Source organism: Pan paniscus, chromosome 12, assembly GCF_029289425.2.
Source record: "Pan paniscus chromosome 12, NHGRI_mPanPan1-v2.0_pri, whole genome shotgun sequence".
Taxonomy (NCBI): domain Eukaryota; kingdom Metazoa; phylum Chordata; class Mammalia; order Primates; family Hominidae; genus Pan; species Pan paniscus.
Window position 1 is genome coordinate 84863103 of NC_073261.2, and position 16120 is coordinate 84879222.

The window sequence follows — 16120 nt, forward strand, 5'->3', positions numbered from 1 at the left end:
ACATTTGCTCGTGACTGATTTATGCTCATGTCGAGATCATTGAAATCCAAACTACAATATAAAGGACAATTAATTCTTTAGGGATGTCTCACATACCAACATGATTGTTATGAATTTTGTGTGAACTGTAAGGGATAAATATCAATCTCTTTTTTTCTTTTCAAAATATCAGGATTTTGGTAATGCATTTTGATGTAAGATCAGGTGCTGTCATTCTAATATATTTAGATCAGATGACTCTGAAAGCTATTTGGGGATTAGTTAAATTTTAAATGTTATCCTGCATTAAGAGTTGTGGGTTCTTAATTTTCATTTACATTCCATTGCTATTTTCTTTTTCAACATTTGAGAAATCGAAATTTTCCAACCTACTTTTATTTCATTTCAGTAGGATTTATATTTTCAGAACAATAGTTAAACAGTGGAACTCACAGACATAATTAGATTTGAAAGATGCATTAATTTGATGTATTAGGAAAAAAATGTAAAAGGCCAGGTATTCTATCTTTACTATCTGTAATTGATCTTCTTTTATCTCAAAAGTATCATAGTATTTTGTAATTTCATGTTTATGCTAATTTTATAAAGTAAATATTTAATACAAACTTACTGTTTATTCTCAAAGCCTCTTTCTTTTTGTTTCTTTTCTTTTTCTTTCAAGTGGACTCTTTAGTATGGTTATTTGGATGATGGTTTTGATTTGGAGAATCAAAAGCCATGGTATGTGAGGGTAAGTAAACATTTCTCTACTTTGGTTCTTTCCTCTCTCTTATTCTGATAAAGCAGCTGATAAATGAATTCCCTTCTCTTAAGATGGAGCTACAGCAGGAGAATGTCAAATAATACTATTAATTGCATGTGGCTGATGAATACAGATTTGACGTGAAAAAGTTATTTGTTTTATTTAGAGCTTTTACACTGCAAAGACTCAAATGTAGAGATCCATAGAACTATTTGATTTTCAGGTTTGTTCTGTGGCTGTCATTGTGGAAAAGCATTTATGCATATTTATTTCCTAACATTTCTGGATGGGGTTCTCCTTGAAAAACAGAATAGGCCTGGTGTGGTGGCTCATGCCTGTAATCCCAGTGTTTTGGGAGGCCAAGGCGGGTGGATTGCCTGAGGTCAGGAGTTCGACACCAGCCTGGCCAACATGGTGAAACCCCATCTCTACTAAAAATGCAACAATTAGCTAGAGCAAGGTGGCACGTGCCTGTAGTCCCAGAGACTGGGGAGGCTGAGGCAGGAGAATTGCTTCAACCTGGGAGGTGGAGATTGTGAGCTGAGATCGTGCAACTGCACTCCAGCCTGGGCGACAAAGTGACATTCCATCTCAAAAAAAAAAAAAAAAAAAAAAAAAAGAAAACAGAATTTATGCTGTGTTCAGCAAACATCTTACATAAAAAACTAAAGTGAATTCTTATGAAGGGTTTATTTTTCTCTTTCTAGGAAAAAAAGCAGAAAGTAAACATTGTTTCTGCTGAAAGAGTGATGAAGCAGACAGATACTATGCCCCTCTGAACTGATCCCACCCAGGGCTCAAATTTCCAAGAGAACTGTATGCTTATCAATACTATTGGACCAAAAGCAAGGAAATGAATGGATTCTTGGTTAAAACAGAAAATCATGAATTTTACTTTACTTTTAATTTATTTCAAATTGTTCTTACTCCAGTAGACAATAGAATTATGAATTTCTGAGTCCTGGGTTTCTACTTTGTGTCTCATCTCATCTTTCACGTTCTAACACTAGAACATTTCCTTATTCTTGGTGTTTAATTTAGACTTCTGATGAGTCTAAGGGTCCTCTTGACCCCCGTTCAACATAGTGACCTTGATGCATACTCAATAATACAATCACCTTGTGTGTCTGTATGGGAGCAACCCCAACATGCATGGATTAATGCATTAGTTCTTCATTTGCATTTAGGAAGAAATGGAGGATCTCATAAAATTCAGTCCATTCTACTGCGTCTTGCATGTAGGAACTTAGTCTTGTTCAGTGGCTTGAGTTACCACTCAGTGTTTTTTACCCTTAAACTACATCAATTTCTCTAGAAGGCCAATGCTACTCTCTTTTCTTAGGGAAGAAGGTAACTGAAGAGTAATCATCCCTAAATGTATACTTTTAAATTAATAAGAGAGATATCCCTATTCTCCCTGAACAATTTCTCATCCTGAGGTGGACAAGTTGCAAATAATAAATGGATTTCATGATAAGCTCTAGGCCATAGTGGAGTACTGTTGTGCTTAGCATCTCCCTTTGGCTATATTGTTCTCACAGGGCTTAGCAGCTAAGTGGAACCTGTTTCCTTGGGTGGTGACTCTTCTTGTATCCTCCTAAACTGTTCCCTCTACTCTTGGCCGGCTCAGAGTGGCCAAGAGTAGAGGGACCACTAGAAAGCCATTTATAGTGGTTCTCCTTTTGAGGAGTCATTTCTTAAAACCAACATCATTCTGGGCAGCTCCGGTGGCTAACGCCTATAATACCAGCACTTTGGGAGGCTGAGGTGGGTGGATCACCTGAGGTCAGGAGTTTGAGACCAGCCTGGCCAACATGGAGAAATCCCATCTCTACTAAAAATACAAAATTAGCCGGGCATAGTGGCACATCCCAGCTACTCAGGAGGCTGAGGTAGGAGAATCGCTTGAACCTGGGAGGCTGAGGTTGTGGTGAGCCAAGACCACACCATTGTGCTCCAGCCTGGGCAACAAGAGTGAAACTCTGTCTCAAAAACAAACAAAAAAACAACAACATAATTCCATACTTTCTTGAATTGCATTAGGGAAACATATCTATAGATCAAGGAAATGAGATATCCGATTAAAATAAATAGAAATTCTACACAGAATAGTGTAAGTGTGTTTTATTATAAAGAAACAGGTATTTCATAGAAAGGTTCTAACTCTATTATCTGAGACTGTCAGTGTGGGTTGCAGTTTACAAAGGCAGAAACTACAACCGAACATTAAGAACAATCAGACATGGGGGCAGGAGTGCCAGCAGAAAACAAGGAACTTCCCTATTCAACTCCTCCATGTTCACAAGTCTCCTTCCTTTTGCCACAGATGGAATCTCATTGGTCATCAGTATACATTGCTCCCGCTTCTAAGTTTGTGGGAACATCTAGACCTGAGGCTATTTCCAACTGTTTCCCAGTTGATATAGGTTTTGGTCTAGGTCCTGCTGCTTGCCACACAGAAAGCCAGTCACTGAGATGACGTGTATTGCCAAGGAAGAAGACTTTAATCGGGTGCTGCAGCCAAAGAGATGGGAGCTCAGTCTCAAATACATTTCCCTGACTGACTAAAACTAGGGGTTTATGAAAAAATGTAACAATGTGTAAGAAGACAAGAACTAGGGGGAGGCAAGGAGGCGTCTGGTGAGTTTCAGTTTTTTGATACTTTTTTGAGAGGCCTGAAGGTCCTTTCTTGAGGAAGGAACCCATAAAGCAAATACAAATTTCAAGCTTTAACAGCAGAAGGGTCAATTTCTATGTTTATCCAAAAACAACTGTCTATGGGATTATTGGGCCTGTTTCAGTATGTCTTAGTTTAGAATCCTGAGAGAGAATTTGTTTCATAGGTGAGAGGTCCAAACCTTAGCTCCATCCAATGTGGTCAGGTTGATAAAATGTGATAGAAACATGGCAACAGGGTCTAACTCTATTATTTGAGGCTGTCAATGTGGGTGGCAGTTTACAAAAAAGAAAATGTAGGATGAACAGGCCGGCTACTTAGTGTGTACTTTAAATACAATCTAGTGCTCTGATCCTTGGTGTTCTTTAACTCCTTTATTTCAAAGAAGGAGACATATCTGATGAGCTTCTCTTGCCTTCAAGAGTATTCCTAACCAGTGAAAGATGCTAAATTGTTCTCATCCTTCCGTTATTTGGATATGAAGAGATCTTGGCCACAGCTCTAAATTTCTCTTGAAACGTTCAATCCATAGGGTACAAAGACACTCACCAATTAAGGTTAGGGTGTTCTAGAAGAAATAGGCAAACTGAATTCTAATAAACACTCATGTTAGGGTTGTAAGAATGTTGTAATCAGAAAGTTTAACATAAGATTCTCCATCTCAATATACTAGGAAAATAATTATTATCTTCTTCCGAGTATATTGAAGAAAATTATATTAATTTCCTAGGGCTGCCATAACAAAGTACCAGAAACTGGAAGGCTTGAAACAACAGAAATTTATTGTATCACAGCTGTTGAGGTTAGAAGACCAAAATCAAGCTGTTAGCAGGATTGATTCCTTCCGGAGGCACTGAGGGAGAATCTGTTCCATTCTTTGGCAGTTGCTGGCAATACTTGGTGTTCTTTGGCTTGCAAAGTCATCACTCCAAAGTCCACTTCAATTGCAACCTGGCATCCCATTCCAGCATCCCCCAACGTCATAATCTATTCCAGCATTAAATCTAAGTCTAAAATTTTATCCCAAAATAATCAGCTGAAAAAGTCCCAAATCTCATCCTTTGAATTATGTAAATCAGGTGTGGATGAGACTCTGGGTATATTCTATCCTGGGGCAAAATTCCTCTCCATTTGTGGACCTGTAAAACCTAGAAAACAAGTGACTTGCTTCCAAAATACAATGGTATGATAGGTATAGGATAGACATTTTCATCCAAAAAGGGAAAAAATAAAAGGGAATGAAGGGGTTACTGGCCCAAAGAAAGTTTGCAACCTAACAGGGCCAATTCCATTAGTTTTCCAGGCATGAGAACAATTCTGTATGGCTTGATGCTCTGCTCCTTAGGTAGCCCTGCCCTGTCTTCTCTTGATGATAGTCCCATCCCAGAGCCCTGCCCTTTCTGGGAACAATTCCGTGTGGCTTGATGCTCTGCTCCTTTGGTAGCCCTGCCCTCTCTTCTCTTAATGATAGCCCCACCCCAAAGCCCTGTCCTTTCTGGGCCTGTGTCACCTGGGCCAGCGGTGACAGCAGCCGCCCAATAGCCTCAAGCCACACTTGGGGTACAATTCTCCCCTTTTCTTGAAAAATAACATATTTATAGCTCGGTATCTCTATTAGCCTGTTTCTTACCTGCAGAATCCCAGAAGTCTCACAGCCTTTCTTCATTTTGCACTGTCTCTGTCCTCTTCAGTCCAAGCCTGCAGTATTTCTGCAGAAATGGTTGAATGGATCTAAGATGAGTCACATGCCTCATCTCTCCAGCAAAAGTGCATCCAGCCATACCCTTGGTGTTTCATCCAGAGCATGCTTTCTCATTTTCTGCAATATGGATAAGCTGAGAATTTTTCAAATGTTCAAGTATGGTTCTTTTTTGCTTAATAATTCCTTCCTCATTTTACTCATTTCTTTCCTTTTTTTTTTTGGAGATGGAGTCTCCCTCTGTCACCCAGGCTGGAGTGCAGTGGTGCAACCTCAACTCACTGCAACCTCTGCCTCCTGGGTTCAAGCAATTCTCCTGCCTTAGCCTTCTGGCTAGCTGGGACTACAGGTGCGGGCCAACATGCCTGGCTCATTTTTGTATTTTTAGTAGAGACAGGGTTTCACCATGTTGGCCAGGCTGGTCTCAAACTCTTGACCTCAAATGATCCACCCACCTCAGCCTCCCAAAGTGCCGTGATTACAGTTGTGAGCCACCATACCCAGCCTATTTCTTTTCTCTTACATATTAGTATAAGCAGCAAGGAGAAATCAGGTCACACTTTCCACACTTTGCTTGGAAATTGCCTTGGGAAATAACCAATTTTAGCACTTACAATTTCTACTTCCCACCCAACAATAGATCAAAATGAAGGCAATCTCTCTGCCACGTTGTAACAAAGATTCCTTTCTTTCAGTGTCCAATAACATGCCCTTCATACCCATCTGAGTTCTTGCCAAAAGCACCTTTAGCATTCAAGTTTGTAGCAACATACTCGTCCAAGAAAATCTAGGCTTTTTCTATCATGTCCTTCAAAACTTTTCCAGCTTCTAGCCATTACCCAATTTCAAGACCACTTTCACATTCTTAGACATTTGTTTCAGCAGTACTCCACTTTCCAGTACCAAATTCCATATTTGATTCCTATGGCTACTGTAACAAAGTACCAGAAACTATGGCTTAAAACAGTAAACATTTATCATTTCACAGTTCTGAAGGAAGGCTAGAAGTCTAAAATCAAAGTGTTGGCAGGACTGGTTTCTTCTAGAAGTGCCAAGGGAATGCCACGGGCTGAATTTTGTCCCTTTCCAAAATTCATATCTTGAAACCCTAATTGCCAATGTGACTGTATTTGGAGATAGGGCCTTCAGGAGATAATTATAGTTAAACGAGGTAACAAGGGTGGGGCCCACATCCAATAGTACAAGTGGCCTTTTAAGAGAAAAACATTGATTTCCTTCTCTTTCTCTCTGAGCGTGTGTGTGTGCCCACGTGCGTGTGCGTGTGCATGCATGCAGAAGGAAGGCCATGTGATGACACTGTGAGAAGGTGGCTTTCTACGAGTCAGGAAAAGACCCTTAAGCAGAAACTGAATTTTCTGGCACCTTGATCTTGGACTTCCCCACCTCTAGAACTGTGAGAAAATAAATTTTTGTTGTTTAAGCCACGTTGTCTATGATTTTTGTCATGACAGCTCAAGCTAATATAGCGAGAATGTGTTCACTACCTCTCCTAGCTTTTGGCATTTGCCAGCAAGCCTTAGTGTTTGTTGATTTATAGTTATATCACTCTAATATCTGCATTTATCATCATATAATATGTGTTTGTGTCTGTGTCTAAACTCTCCTCTTATAAGGATACTCGTCATTGGGTAAGGGCTTATCTTAATTCAGTATGATCTCCACTTGATTATATCTGCAAAGATCTTATTTCAAATAAGTCATATTGACAAATACCAGAGGTTAGGACCTCTGCACATCTTTTTTGGAGACACAATTCATTCCACACAAGAGACCTTCTTTGAAGGGCACTTAACAGTCCCCTTACTTTGTGTTGGGTGAGGCAGTCCACCAAGGTCCCAAGTGCACATATTTGCTGAATGTGCTACATACAAGGCCTAAGTCTCTGATAAATGGCTCTGATCCTTAGCCATTTCTGTAGCTAGTTTAGGGTGACGTCAGTGCCATGACTGTCATATGATTGCCCTACCTGGGGTGGGGGACTGGTTTGTTTACTGCTTACCATAAAAGTTGGCTGTGCCATTACCTCTGAGTTACTCAACTGTGTGCAACCCACTGCATGTACAGCTGAGATCTGGGCCCTTTCCATCACTCTGGGTGCTATGGTTTCAATTTGTCTTTCAAAATTCACACGTTAGAAAATTAATCTGCAAATTCATATGTTGATGGTATTTGGAAGTGGGGCCTTTGGGAGGTAATTAGGATTACATAAGGTGATCAGAGTGGAGGCCCCATAATGAGAATGGTAGCTTTAGAATAAGAGAAAGAGAGGCCTGAGCTGGCAGGCTCTTGCCCTCTTATCCTGTGATATCATCTGCCATGTTATGTTGCAGCAAGGAGGTCCTCACTAGATGCCAAGGAAATATTGATGCCATGTTCTTGGACTTCCCAGCCTCCAGAACTGTGAGAAATATTTTTTTAAAAAAATTATTCAGTCTCAGACATTTTGTTATAGTAGTATAAAATGAACTAATACACCGGGGACCTTGAGGGCAGAGGAATGGGTGCTACCATGCTGACATTCCCAATATCTGCTGTGCTGTGAGTTACAAACTGTCTTTCTCTGATCCACTGAGTCTCATCATCTAGTTTCAGCAACTATGAAGTTATGGCCATGCCAACCTCCTTGTGTGCTTTCTCATTTCCTCTGGAATCTTGTTACTCCTTGCCATCCACTAGGGGGTTGAGATTCTTCCCTGTTAGGGGTATTCTTCTTTCCTTCCATTCACTCTTTTTGGATGCCGAGCCTGTACATATGCCATGTGTACACCGAGGATGCCCTCTTCTATGGCTTCGTCTGTGTACAGTGGCATAAGGTGCTGCACTTAGAAGGGCTCCTCACTTGCTTTAATGCTCTACTCTTGCCATCTTGAGTCTTACTAATTGTTGAATAAGGGGCTTTGAATTTTTATTTTACACTGGATTCCACAGATTCTGGAGCTGGTCTTGCTCTTCCCTTTGATCAAGTCTTAGCCTAGACATAATATTTGATTGCTCCTCCTCCTCTTTCTACTACTTTTACATTTCTTGCTTCTTTTCTGCTTGCTAGGTTGAACTGCACCTATCCTATTAATTTTAATTTTAAGGGCTTCAGTTGGTGAAAATCTAATGGTTAAAAAACCCATTTGTTTATGAGGCAAACGTCTGTTTTTACTTCCATTTTAAGAGATCATCATAAGCTCAGGCCCCTCTCAATACCTGAACTCATATATTCAAGGGTGGAAGGAGACTTACTATGATGCACACAGGATGCTTCAAAGAATCACTTTATTTACTGGCAGAAATTCTATGGCTAGAACAAAGACAATGTTATGCATTTTCTATGTTTGCACTTATTTCTGTAATTTGTCACTTTGACATATGTTTTACTATTTTTGGTTCTGTTTGCAGTTACTCTTTTCTCTTTCTTTACCACTCCAATCCATCATTCTTTGTTTACCATGTAACAAACACTGTGAAAACATTTAACTTCTTGCATTTTACTCTGGGGTGCACTACCATGACTTGGGAGTGTATTAATGGATGACTCACTTGCTAGACTTAATTTTATTAGGCTCATCCTGAGGACCAGTGTACACCTTTGGCAGCTAGGAAGAGACATCTGGTCAACAAATCTCTTTTGCATTATTGAACAGAATAATGAGGCAGCTATGCACTGGTTAAAAAACTGGCCACCACCGTTTGGAAATTTCCACAAAATGGAAGAAAAAGACCGCCAGTTGCCGACTAGGAAAGATCTAAAAATTGGAAAAGACATTTTTGATAAACCAACTGGATTGGAAGTCATGATTATTGCAAATGGCAAGGTTTGTAGGTTATGAAAATCCTGGTAATTATTTTTGTTAACTTTGTCTTAACTATGTGATTTTACTCACAGTATACATTGTGAAGTAAAGCAGCCTGCTTCTTTACTTTATGGAATTAATGATGCAAACTGTTACCAAAGTCAGCTTTCTGAAAAGATAGAGTGGGACACTTCTGGTATTATAAACTTACTTCCCACATCGTGGGCCCTTGAAAGAAGAGATAGGCCCACACTCTTTTTCTTTTACGAAATATTGCTTCTAGACTGTTTAATAAGTTTCTCATTGAATGACTCAGTATAGATGTAAGGAAACTTGTAAAGAGTACATTTTTAGCTTTAAACTTTATACAAAGGTATTCCCAGTGCAGTATACTTTATGCCAATTGCTGCTAGCATCTTATGCAATTTTTGAAAAACTAGTTCTTGATATCCTTGGCATTTTACTTTCAAAACTTTCCACCAGGTGCCAAATTGACTTGTACTTTCTCTGCTTTAGTAACACTGAATTTCTGTTTTAAGTAGGTCCAACAAGAAAGGGAAAAATTTTAGCAGTTGAGAAACTGTGTGTGAAAAAAAAAACACATGCTTTCTGTCTACCAGTTTTGTTCCATAAGGATATTATTACCTTTCCTTCTTCACTTTACTTCTATCTTCCTGTGCTCCAATTAGGCTAGTGAAAAAATTGATAAGATCATCACTGTGTTCTTTCTAGGGGGATAGGATGTTCCAAATACTTGATGACAAACTGATGAGCTTGATACATTGATTGTACCTTTTCAATGTAGGTGTAAAAAGAATTTCTGTTAATGTTACTTTTCAGCTTTAGGGGATTCTCAGTTGGGATGATTTGAACTTATTCAAATAAATCCAAATCATCCCAACTGAGAATCCCCTAAAGGTGAAATGTTGAATGTGACATTCAGAGTCAGTAGTGTGCCAGTTGCAGCTTTTCAAGTAAGTAAGAATACTCTGGGTTATTTGTTAACTTTTACCTTGACACCTGCACAAAATAAATCTGGCAGCACTAAAATAATGATAAACACCAGATGAAGTTCCTGAAATCCCCAAGAGTAGCCATGAAAATGAGCATTAGTTATCTCACCATAAACTAAATATAGTTGTTTGGGCCTTAAAGAATCAGAATACAGGCGAGTAAAAAGCAGAATGTGACCCAGATTATGTAGATGTCAAATACCCACTGGCAAATACGCTGTGCCAAAGTGTCATTGTTATAATAGAGAGAGATAATATGGAAGCAACTTGGGAACATTTAGCCAGTTGTCCACTCTTGGTGGCTGAGAACATGTGTAACTTTAAGAAAATGCTAATACATAAAAACAAAACATGATTAAATTATAGGTCTTGGTTGCACTTGAAACCCCCCAAATCCCAGCCCTTCTCCTGTAACTCGATAAGAACTTAAACACTATGGCTTGGAGAGGGCTTAATTGCCATTTAGTCACATGTTTTAGTGCCCAATAATGGCTACTCTCCAAAAGCTTTTTCTTATATCTAACTTGCATTTCCTATAGTTCTGCACTAAGTAGAAAGGAGTAGCAGCAGGTCAGATTCTCTTATGGGACAATCCTTCCTTTAACTGAGGGGTTGATTACTTATATCAAAAATGAGTCAATTGAAAGGGCAAAATACCTGCTTAAATAAGAGGCTATCATTGGACTACTCAGCTCCAATTTGCATGCTATGGTTCACATATTTAAAATTGTTTCAATTTGGATATGGAAATTTTTTTTCTCCTAATGGTACAATGTAAACTAATATTTTATTTTTTATTGACTCTCAGTAAAGAATTTCAGTATCTTCCTTCACAGTGATTTTTTGAACTAGAAAACAAACCAAAGATTTTTGTGAACTTAATCATTATCAATGGCATGTGCTTGCCTAAATAATTTTGATTTTACATTTATGCTTGCTTTTCTAAAATAATTTTGTTTTTAAGAATCTGTAATTTCCGTAATGTCAGCATTATTTAAACCACATTTTTAAAAACTTTTCGTTTTTGAGATGGTGTCTCACTTTGTCATCCTCCGCCTCCTGAGTAAGTGGGACCACAGGCATGCACCACCACACCTGGCTAATTTTAAAAATTTTTTGCAGAGTTAGGGTCTCACTATGTTGCCCAGGCTGATCTCAAATTCCTGGGCTTAAAGAAATTTTAATATATTGTCTGATAGGACCAGATCATTATAAAGAAGACAGTACAGTCTTTTGCAATGTATATAAATTGCATTTCATAATTCTACATGATGTCAAAGTGAGCTGGTTTAGTAAAAATGACACTTACATTAGCTTAAATTGAATCTATTTTGTAAATATCAGCAATTCATTTTGTCACTTGGGAATTTGCTGTCAGGGACTTTGACTTTTTCTGTCTTCAGCCAGCAAAGTGAAGGGGGCTGGCATGCAATCAAATCATTATGACATAATGCCAGTGGTGTCCCCAAAGAATTATTGAAACATAGTAGAAGGGGGCGCTAATATATTGTCATTTTCTCCTCCAAGATTTCTACTAAAGTATTCCTGATAGAAGTGAATCAACAAACACCAGCAGAGAAACTTGCTTGATATAACAATGAAATACATTGAAGTCTAAAGCTTAATTTTTCAAACATATTTATATTTTTCAGTATACTATACTTTATGCATCCATGTTTATTTAAATAAAATATTTCATATTGCTACCAAGACAAAGATTGATATTCCAGGCACTTGCATCACATTTATCCCATGGCTATACATATTTTTGTTTGTTTGTTTGTTTAATTCTTATATTCTAGAGATAGTTACTCTATGTATTTAAGAAGCAGGGGTATAAAAATAGGTTTCAGATCCAAGCAATTGGAACCCAGGCAAGGTCTGGGTATCTGGGATCAGAATGAAAAAGCTAAATAAAAGACATGTATTTCATCAGGAAGAAGCATCTCACTAGGGATCCAAATTTTTTCTCATCGCAGGAACTGATTCCTATGAAAACAGGTGCTGATCTCCAAGCTTGGCTGGCCAAGAGGGACACTTGAGCCTGCTGGGGAAGTAAATAACAGAGATTTAACCTTGGGTCATCAGAAAAAGAGGCAATGCCCTGTTTCCTTTAGTCATCTAAGGTCATTACTCTTCATCAGTAGGAGAGACAGAGAGAGAAAGAGAGAGAGAGGACGTTAGAGACTATATTACAACATGAGAAGCCCCAGAGACGGTTATGACTTTAAAGTTGCTGTCATCTTACTTTCAGATTATCAAGACCTTTCTTTAGGAGTAATATTTTTAATGCTCTATTTTCTAAGTTCAATTATAGTTTTATCAACAGTAAATTCATTTTTTTGAGACAGTGCTAGCAGATGACAACTAAAGAATTTGAAATTAATGGTATATAAGTAATATACAATGTAGTCCTAGGTTCAGCCTATTGACACTTTGAGCTCTTGTAGAATATTGCCTATAAGACAGAGTTACGTTTTTGTATTTGTAGAGATATCTAAAAAGAGTAAAAAGACTTTCTAAAGTTTGAGTAAAATTAATCCAAAGACACGGAAAGTCCATGATTTTCAGTTTTAACAGAAAATTTTTGAATTAAATTTTCGAAAGGTTGTAACTGACAGAGTAAACGTGTACTAGGTACAGGAGGTAATGAATTCTGAAGTTATGAATTATTTGTATTCCAAGTGGAAATGTAATTGTTTACCTGAATTTTGGGCCCAGAACACTAGTCATTACTCTTTTTATTTATAAAACACCCAGTGAGCCCATCTTCATGGAATATACATGGAATATAATTCTTGTAGGAGAAATACAGGCTTGGATAAAAAGTGGTGAATGATGGGAGACTAAAATATCTGAGTTCCTGAGGTGACATTCAGGATGAGATTTGTTTTTTTTTTTTTTTTTTTTTTTTTTTCTTTGAGACAGAGTCTCACTCTGTTGCCCAGGCTGTAGTGCAGTGGCACAACCTTGGCTCACTGCAACCTCCACCTCCTGGGTTCAAGCGATTCTCCTGCCTCAGCCTCCCAAGCAGCTGGGATTACAGGCATGTGCCACCACTCCCAGCTAATTTCTGTATTTTTAGTAGAGATGGGGTTTCGCCATGTTGACCAGGCTGGTCTTGAACTCCTGACTTCTGGTGATCTGCCTGCCTTGGCCTCCCAAAGTGCTGGTATTACAGGCATGAGCCACCACGCCTGGCCAAGATTTGCTTTTAAATATGCTTAATTGCTACAATTTGAATAACTTTTTGTCTATCTGAATAAGCATAGTTAGTACTTTCGAATTAAAAGGAATATAGCAATCACTTGATCTTACATTTAATGGATGAGAAGACTAAAGCCAAATGAGCTTCAGTGTCTTGTTTAAGGTAATACAGCTATCTGATACCAGAACTTGAACTGGAAACAATTGCTCTGGTTCTTCTAGAACCACACCATGGTGCCATACCATCATCCAAGGTGAAGAAACAATTTAATTTACTAAGGGAAATATGAGGCAGCTGTGATGACAAATCTAGGCAACCTTGTATTCCAGGTAAATTTATTTCTATTGTTCGGAATTATCAGGATCATTTCCTGTTAGACAAATTTCAAACAAGCTTTTCAAAACCTATGACCCTACTGTCTCTATAATGATAGAGACATTAAAGAAAACAACCCCCTATGCAGCCATAAAAAATGATGAGTTCATGTCCTTTGTAGGGACATGGATGAAATTGGAAATCATCATTCTCAGTAAACTATTGCAAGAACAAAAAACCAAACACCGCATATTCTCACTCATAGGTGGGAATTGAACAATGAGATCACATGGACACAGGAAGGGGAATATCACACTGTGGGGACTGTGGGGGGGTGGGGGTAGGGGGGTAGGGAGAGCATTGGGAGATATACCTAATGCTAGATGACGAGTTAGTGGGTGCAGCGCACCAGCATGGCACATGTATACATATGTAACTAACCTGCACAATGTGCACATGTACCCTAAAACTTAAAGTATAGTAAAAAAAAAAAATAGATGTTATCTCAGGAAGATAGGCCTTTAAGTGATTTAAAAAAAAAAAAAGAAAAGAAAACAACGTTACACAAGAATACAGCATTTTAAAATGCCAGACTTTTTTTCATTTAGGTAGTTGGAAGAATGGAGCAATGGTATTAATTGCTCAAGAAAGTGCTACTTTCTTCTGACAGGTGACTATACAAATTACCAATAAAAAATTATTAGCTCATATATTATTTAGTGATACCCTAGTGTGCTGTAATGCAGATTTTTCTCTTCAATATTTGCAGAATGTCACATCATTTTTGGAAAACCACAGGGGAGCTCCTTTCCCCATTGTCTCCTAGGGAAGTTCATCACTGCTCATATCCACTGCATAGTAATATAGTTAATGGATAATGTTTGTACCAAGTTTATTACTGCATGTCCCAATTGGGGTCCTTGAAGTTAGTAACAGAAATTTTCAATCTACTTTCAATATGTTAGAGAGCCTCACGGAAACTGAACATTTGTAAACTTGCACAAGCTGACAAAAATGCCAGGCAATTTCTTTGCTTTTTTATGGAGTTACGGTAATTCAGTGTGTTTATTCATGGTCACCAGAAGTTCTGATTGGCAGCAACATAAGCCTTTGAAAAATAAAGATAGAGAAAGAGTTACTAAATATTTAATGAATACAATATTAATAGACAATTATCTCTGTAGGTAATACAGCTTCCCTTATATGAGAATCGTAAGAATCACAACTTTGTCTATTTAAAATATTTATAATATTTTGGTCTCTTAATAGGTCTCTGCTTTTTTACCTTTGTCCTACCTCTAGAGGATATTTAAGACGTTTTTGGCTGGCCACAGTGGCTCATACCTGTAATCCCAGCACTTTGGGAGGCTGAGGTGGGAGGACTACTTGAGCCTGGGAGGTCAAGGTTACAATGAGCTGTGATCTTGCCACTTCACTCCAGCCTGGGTGATAGAGAGATAGAAACTCTGTTTAAAAAATTTTTTTAAAGACATTTTTATGTGAATATACTCTTAATATTCATCATTGAGTTCAATAGCATCTTTAAAGTAATTTTAAGTAATTGACATTTTAGTAGGTAAAAGTTCCTACAAAAGCCATTTAGAGCCTCCATTTAAAATCTCAGAAAATCAGGTTCTTAAGGGCAATAGTGAATTATAGGAAAAAAAAGTTGACAATCTTCTATCCTGAATTCATTTCCTTTAAAAGGTAGATTCTTTATAATGCTCATTTTGATGATGCCACTGATAGATCCTGATTCTTCATTTTCAGAATTGCAAAGGAGTGGATGACTTGATTCTTTCCTGATTAGTTGCTGATCCTTGCTCATTTATTCTAACTCCCTCTTCCATGTTTAAAAACATTGTTAAGCTAAAAGAGATGCCTCTGTAAGACTCATTAGTACTGGCTTTTATTCACATTCTGCATTTAAATACCAGAATTTCTGCTTTTCTGTGCTACCCTCTCTGAATACTGAGAAATGTTTAGATACTTCCTGTGTGCATATACTCGCAATTTCAGCAGTTGTTTCTCTGTTTTTAATCTTTTAATGTTCTACGTCTCAAATGTTAATATTTTCCTGATAGCTCTACCAATCTGTTCTCTTCTGCATTGACTTGATTGTGTATTGGCTGCAAAACATTAGCACATTTTATATTTTCATTTGTCATTTTCCATCAGATGCTGATGGCAAAGGCTCATTGTCTTGGATACTCCATTGCCCTCTTTATGCTGCCTCTTGAATGTCACCCTTGGTTTCTCTTTCTTATACACCACACCCAGTACATTGCTAAGTCCTGTGAAACCTATCTCTTAAATGTTTCTCAGATATATCTAGTTCTCTCCATCCCCACCATTGCACACTAGCACTCATGCATGGAATACTGAAATAGTTTCCTTCCTATTTAGTCTCTTGCTGTTCTCCAATACAATCACCATACTGCAGCAATTAGAAGATTTCCTTTGCAGAAAACTCTCCAGTGGCTTTTCTTTGCCTTTCCCACCATGCTCAAGTGCTTTAATATGGCCAATTCTGTCAGCAGCCTCATCTGTTATTTACTTTGTTCTCTCTGCTCCAGCTTTTACAGGGGTGTCCAATCTTTTGGCTTTCCTGGGCCACATTGGAAGAAGAATTGTCATGAGCCACACATAAAATACACTAACAC

General features: G+C 38.1%; 1 long non-coding RNA gene across 1 annotated transcript in view; it reads left to right on the forward strand.

Moving 5' to 3' along the window:
* Positions 1-496: 496 nt before the first annotated feature.
* LOC134728655 (uncharacterized) overlaps positions 497-16120 on the forward strand; it is a 382161-nt gene continuing 366537 nt past the window's right edge. The window contains exon 1 of the long non-coding RNA XR_010109303.1: positions 497-730. This is a non-coding gene — a long non-coding RNA (uncharacterized LOC134728655). The remainder of the gene's footprint in view (positions 731-16120) is intronic.